General features: G+C 43.0%; 1 non-coding gene across 1 annotated transcript; it reads right to left on the bottom strand.

Moving 5' to 3' along the window:
* Positions 1 to 717: 717 nt before the first annotated feature.
* TRNAK-UUU (transfer RNA lysine (anticodon UUU)) lies at positions 718 to 790 on the bottom strand. Its single transcript has one exon. It is a non-coding gene; the product is annotated as a tRNA-Lys (tRNA).
* Positions 791 to 7024: the final 6234 nt, after the last annotated feature.

The following is a 7024-nucleotide window of genomic DNA, read 5'->3' as shown; positions in this document are numbered from 1 at the left end:
AAACTAAAACGTTTCATTTTCCTTTTTTTTTAAATGCATGGTAAACGGGCTGCATTTTTTAAACAACTGCTTTATTTAAAAGCAGTCCCAGACATGGTGGCCTGCTGAGCCCGGCAGGCCACCATCCCTTCGAGGGCGGGCATTTCCAATGGGCTCGCAAATTGCGAGAGGCTCATTAATATTAATGAGCCCCGCAATTTGCGACCCCATTGGGAATCCCAAACAGTGTTAACACACTGTTGTACATTTCATTTAGCGACTCGCAATTTGCCACTTGCATTGTGTCGCCAATTGCGAGGCGCTAAATGAAATGGTCGTACATCTGGCCCCAAAATCCTTAGTACTTTGAGTATTTGTTTTGTGTGAACACGTGTTTTTTTTTTTAATTACTGTTTTAATATTTGAAATTTAACTCATACAAATTGCTTGGGGGTCCCCGGCTTCCAGTGGTGACTCAATGGGGGTCCTCAGGAGTCAAAAGTTTGGGAACCACTGGTCTAGTGCTTAAAAGCGTTGTCTGCAGCGCCCTCGTGTGGTCCTCCTTATATTGAGAAGTACAATGGCGCCAGAGGTTTGGTACAGCAGCCTGCACAATGGTAGGCAATCCAAATAATTACAAAATACAGTTTACACCGTGTAGAGACCATATATTTATAATAAAATGTAATCTCTTTAAAATGTTATTTTAGAGGGAAAATGTAACTGAAAAAAATGCACCGCCCGAACAGGGACTTGAACCCTGGACCCTCAGATTAAAAGTCTGATGCTCTACCGACTGAGCTATCCGGGCTTCTGAAAGAACAGGGGTCATGCACAAACCATGTACTTCTACACGCGGCATCTACTGTTTTTTTTAATACGGAATGTAAAAGGAGCTGTATTCACTGTAGAATAAGGACGCAAAAAGCGTGACCCCACGGTGTTTGCTGAAGCATTCATCATAACAGGCGGCGCAGACAACAGGGGAGCATGACTGGACAAAGCATTTCATTAAATAAACTAGCACAGTCCTCCTTTTCCCCCATAGGCTACCCTTGGTGTTTAATAAACAGTGCTTCTGAAGTACAATACCAAAGAAAATAATCGAAGGCCGACCCACTGGTGTGGGAGGGGCCGACTAAGGGTCACGTGGGCCTCAAAGGCTTCCTTCCTGCACATGCCAGTGCAGAGTCGGTGCCAGGCAGCACCACTGCAGACGCTGAGGGGGCATCTGTAGGACGCAGAGGCAATGGGCCAGTGACTGTCCTTTCCACATAGTCACCTCTCAAACCGCTGGATGGGTCTTTGTTTGCGTTCATTTTCCATAAAGCCCCAAAACTGCCAACTGGCCCTCGTCGCCAATCAGCCCCTTGTAACCAATCCCGATGAGTTTAACCAAATGCTGGGGGCAGCAAACACTTGCATGTAATTTAAACAGAGAACACTGAAGTCCCTGCAAGAACGTGTGTTTGTCTAAAAAAACAGGACTGGGGGGTCCCAAGTACGTGAGACCGGCTGGAAACTAATGTTTGATGTTTGCCTTCCCATCACACCCACCGTCCAATCTAGAGGACAGGCGTATAACCTGTTCTGGGGTGGCCGAAATCGTGCCAGTTTCTGAATATCTACCGAAGATAGATTTGCTCACAACTAATCTAGTTATGATCTACATATTCATTGGTTATCTTTGCAACTCTTCATGGCTCTGCCCATTGGATGACAACAGTGTACATCCCGACCAACAGGACCAATGAGGTGCTCAGCTTCTGTGTGAAGCATCTGTATCCTCTTGCTTGCAGCAGTAGCCCACTAAAAAGGTAGTAGCTATTTGGAAACTTCCTGTGGTACAGTAACTACCTACCAGCAGCAACAATATTTAGGGTTGCCAGGGACACAATTTATTTATGCAAGTGTTTTTATGTAGGGCATGCTTTACCTGAAGGTGTGAGAGTGCTTTACAATAGAACCGGTTACATTACTTAACCGCATGGATGCGGTGCATTTTCCCGCTCTACGCGACAATTTCAAAATTACCGCGTTACATGACGAGCTCAGCTCGTCATGAGCGTACGGCAGGTTACGCTCTTGACGAGCTGAGCTCGTCATCAGCCCCGAAGGGGTTATAGACGTCAGAGAACAGGAATTACATATAAAATGTGAAACATATACGTGCATCTAAACACAAAAAAAGTTTCAATGGTGTGTACGAGAGATGTGCACAATTTAAACTAACAGCGTAGATATAATCGGGCACAAGTCCTAAAAAAAAAGAAGTGGAGGGACTAACCTAATTAATGAGTATGCAAGTGGCATCACGGCGCGTGACATCACGATGCATGAGGCGCGTGACATCACAGGGAGTGGCATCACAAGAAGTGACATCAGATCTTAAGCCATCACATATAGGTTTAGCAGGTCTATCATGAGTACATTTGAGCACGTTTCAAGTATATTTGTAAACCCTCCTGATTTGGGCAGAAGATTCACACTTTTGTAAGTTTCACATAAACCAATGCCGCCTTTTGTCAGCGTAAAGCTTCCTCTAACTCATAGTGCTTTAAAAGAGAAAATGGTGATATTTAAATTATTACATAGCCTCCTCAGGGGTATTAAGCACTATGTAAATGCTATTTGTTTTGTGTAAATACTGGGAAAGATGAACACATCTGACGTTCTTACAGACATTCATAGCTCCTAAACAGAGCCTGAACAAAGTGAAAATTTGTCTCTCTTAAGAAACCTACAATAAGGCGTTCTCCGGGGCAGCACCGAGAATTTGGAACTCTTTCCCACCTGCCATCAGAAGAATTCCTTCTCTAGTACGTTTCAAGAAGGAGGCCAAAACTTTCCTCATGGGTAAATTCCTCATCTAAGGCTGTCCTTAACCACCATAGTGTGCCTAACGAATCTAAGACTATGGCTTCTTCCTCAGATCACCAACTCACCCTGCAGAGAAAATGTGGGGCTTTTGTTTTTACTGTTTCTAACTATAACTGTAACCACACACTTGTGTCCCCTTTTTTCCCCTATGTTCCCACCCCACCTGCCCCTCGCCAACCTTTTGTATATTTCTGTACTTTAGACTTTTTGCTTGTTCACCTCTGTAAACAGTGTAAAGCACCCTGATACTCTCACGGGTCAAGTTCCCACTCTATAAAACACTAAAATAAATAAAATAATAAATAAATGAGTGAAGTGCTAACAAGGTGTGAGCCTTTATTCCCCTCTGCTGCATTCGCTTCTAGGTGTGAGGCTCCTGACTGCTGCCAGCCTGGAGACTCGAACAAAAGGAGGCCTAATGTCCCCTGAGATCTGGCCTTTGTTATGGGCCCCGCAGGAGTAAGAAATAAGACAGCCCCATCCCGTCCCCGCCTGTGCGTTGTTGCAGATCAAAAGCAGATAATGTGCAGGCGCTGCTGAAAGTGTCCCGGTGTTTGGAAATTACACCGGGACGAATTCTGCATCTTTTTCAGAGGGGCCTAACTTCTTGGCAGGGTGGACGGTGTCCACCCTTTGAAAAAAGTGGGTGGACGCCATCCAACCGTGTGTACCCCCGACTTGTGCCCTGGATATAATCTACCAAAAATGTTGAGAATGGAGCACAAAGTATTGTCAGGAAGTGAGCGCAAAGGATATAGAAATAGCATAATGATATTATATAGCATAGCATTATGATAGACAGGTTGGTCAAGCTACTCGCAGGATGAAAGTATGCCCAAACGGTAGCAAGTTCTATATCACGGGTTCTGGAGGTGAAGGGGAGCTGTTTGATGTAGTACACATTCAGCATGGGGATGATGTTGTGGTCTCCTCTGGCATCTCCAAGGCAGCAGCAGAGATCCCCGGTTGCCTGCAGGGTGTCAATAAGGGTATTGTAGTTTCCTTTTGTGTTGCTTAACCCAGCACACGGACTGGGGGTCGAGACAGGGGGGAGGGGCGGCTGAGTGGGACTATCTGCGGGGATGTGAAAGTCAGAGCGGGCCGCAGGCTCATCTTTGATGCTCAGTTGGTGTTTCCAGGGAAACATCCATAACAACGCGGGCATTACCCCGCACTGCTATTACATCGCTGCTATTACAATGCAAGTCGTTACAACGACTTGCGCTGCAGGTTGCTGTAGGATAGGGAATAGTTTAATTTTCTATCCAACACCTTCCCTACTGTCAACGTGGGCTGGAGTTGGAATAGAAAATAAACTATTCGACTATCCAGCGGCCCCCAACGCAAGTCGTTGTAACGACTTGCGTTGCAAAAACAGCATTGTAATGTCATGCGGGGTAAAAGCACGCGTTGTAATGCTGTACAACCGTGTTTCCATGCTGGTTGCGGCAGTCTCCTGACTACCAATCGTCTGGGCACAGTGGGGCACCAGCAGTGGACCTAGGGACACACACCAGAAGATCAGTGGCAGTCTCTTGACCTCTAGTTAGCTGTGCACAGCATGGTTAAAACCTTTATGATCCCCCTAGTGACTACTAAGCCTAGGCAGGCAAAATCTCTTACGTTGATCCATGCATTCGCTCAGATGACAAACCTGTCCCATCCCTGCTCCATATTTAACCTACTATCAATTGCACTGGAGCCTAGGGATGGGGTAGAGATGGGTGACTGGGAATATGAGGAGAAAGGTGGTTGGCCCAAATAAATAAAAAAAGACAATGAAGTGAGTACCTAGAGTCTGATAGCTCTCCATTCTTAAAGTTTCAGGACACTGAGTGCCCAATAATACAGTACCTAAACCATGAACTGCAAAACAACGGAGATAGAAAGCAAGGTTGGTCGCACACGTCACCATCCCCAAAGAAAGCAACAGACTATATTTGCTTTTAAAAACAGATTGGAGCTATAAGTGGGTGAAGGCAAAAAGCGTTCTCTGTCGAAAACAGAACATATCATCATGTCTGCCAAACCTTTGGTCTGCCTGCCTCATTTATAGTTTAACAAACCAGCAGCATACTGTCAATGTAGCACCCATTGGCTTTTAGGCAGGTGTTCCTTATTTTAAAAATGTTCTCTTTTCACTCTTTTGCGTACCAACTAAAGTGTGTACACTCTAGCCACCTAATATTATGGTGGTCAGCACACAAGAGCTGCACTAAATTAATGTAGTAAAAGGATTATAGACACAATGTGCTTTGACCTGCACTATCTGCTACCAATGGTATCACAACATTCCTGAGTCAGTCAGATGCTCACAAATAAATGTTGCCTTTAGCAACTAAAACAATTCCTGATGTGTACACATGTAGCATCCTGTGAAATTAAATATGTAATTATTTGTATTTGTATAGCACAATCCTAGCTGAAAGGTACTAGAGCACTGTGTTGTAAATGAGTTCTGAATATGAAGAGGAAATCTTCTATTTGAGAATAAGTATTTATTCCATAAATAACAAGATTGGGGAAGAGGGTGAATCGACTACGCAGAGTCGGTGAGAATCGCACAAATCGGGAGCTGACATTTAAATACAGTAAGAGAACTCCACTGTGACGTGCGTGTAACAACCAACAGGAACTGAGCACGTGCAATGTGTAAACATAACAACCAGACCTACAACATCTCCCTTTTTAATGAAGAAATTAATTCACGATATAATCCCCCAATGTTTTGGGTAACTTTGACATTCTCCCATATCTGGTGCAAGTAGCCTCCCAACCGTCATGACAATTTGTAATATTTTCACCTGACATTCTTTGCATTGGTATTTCTTTACTGGAAGCAACATCACATTTAGTTTGTTCAATTTCTAAGGTGTCATTGCTTGTTACATTTCTAGTATCAGACATACTTTCTTACATATCTACCTTCGAGGTTCACACATTGTGGACATTCCTTATCTTTGTTTTGTACATCTACATCTTCCAACCTCTCGTCCGCATATGTGTTAAGCCAAGAAAATTCATTTTCAAAACTTGTATTCTCATTTTTACCTTTGAACCAACTTTCAACTTGATCTCTTTTTAATTTAATAGCATCACTCTTATTACGCCACCCTGCCTGCTTAAGACAAATGGCACTGTCAGAAACATCAATAATTTCTTCTGGGTCAAAATACTTAGATGTGCCTTTGAGATGGGTATAAGGTTTTTTGATAAGTGCCCACTCTCCTTTCCCAAACTCCTTGTTAATAGCTCTGTGTACTTTATCATGGTAAGACTTGGCTTTTAATTTGAGCATCAACAATTTTGCTTCTAACCTGCAATTGATCGTCCTTTATGTGAACAGTGGTGGGTAACACATTACCACTAAAGTCAAGTTTAGGTACAGTATCATTGTCACATCTTCTCCCTCTCATAAAAAAATGGAGAAAAACCAGTGACATTGTTGGAAGTGGTGTTGAAGTCAAATACTCTTTTTTGGATTAATTTTTTCACTGGTAACCGGGAGGCCAGAGCCAACTGAATGCTGTCTTTAATAAAGCGATTGACCCTTTCAATTTGGCCGTTGGATTTAGGCGAGTACAACTGAGTTTTTTCTTGACAAATTCCATGACTGTTTAAAAAGTCTGTCATCTTGTTAGATGTTAATTGCTTGCCATTATCAGATACAATAATGCGCGGGCTTCCCTCGATGACAAAACACTCTTCCAGAAAAGCAATGACGGTGTCTGAGTCAATGGTATGAACAAACGTGATAAATCCATTTGCTGTAATAATCACTCACAGCTATCATGAATTTGGAATCATGCTCCAAAATTTGAAATGGGCCAGCCATGTCAATGGCTATCTTGAACCAAGCTGAATTTGGGATAGAAACCAGTTGCATTTCTTGCACTCTGGGTTTCCAATGTTTGTCTGATCTGATACATATATTACATTTCTCAACATGCAAATTAACATCCAAATCTAAACCTGGCCACCAATAATGATCTTTTAGCCTTTTTTTGTCATGGTGGTTCCAAGATGAGAACTGTGAGTCATAGCAATTAATTGATTTCTAAATTTAGCTGGGGGAACAAGTGTATCTCCTCTCATAAGAAGACCATTAACTATGTTTAATTCATCAGCAACATGTAAAAATACCTTGAGATCAGAAGCTAAGTCA

Source organism: Lissotriton helveticus, chromosome 1_2 (assembly GCF_964261635.1).
Source record: "Lissotriton helveticus chromosome 1_2, aLisHel1.1, whole genome shotgun sequence".
Taxonomy (NCBI): domain Eukaryota; kingdom Metazoa; phylum Chordata; class Amphibia; order Caudata; family Salamandridae; genus Lissotriton; species Lissotriton helveticus.
The sequence above is the reverse complement of the archived record's forward strand: the minus strand, read 5'-3'. Positions and strand labels throughout refer to the sequence as shown.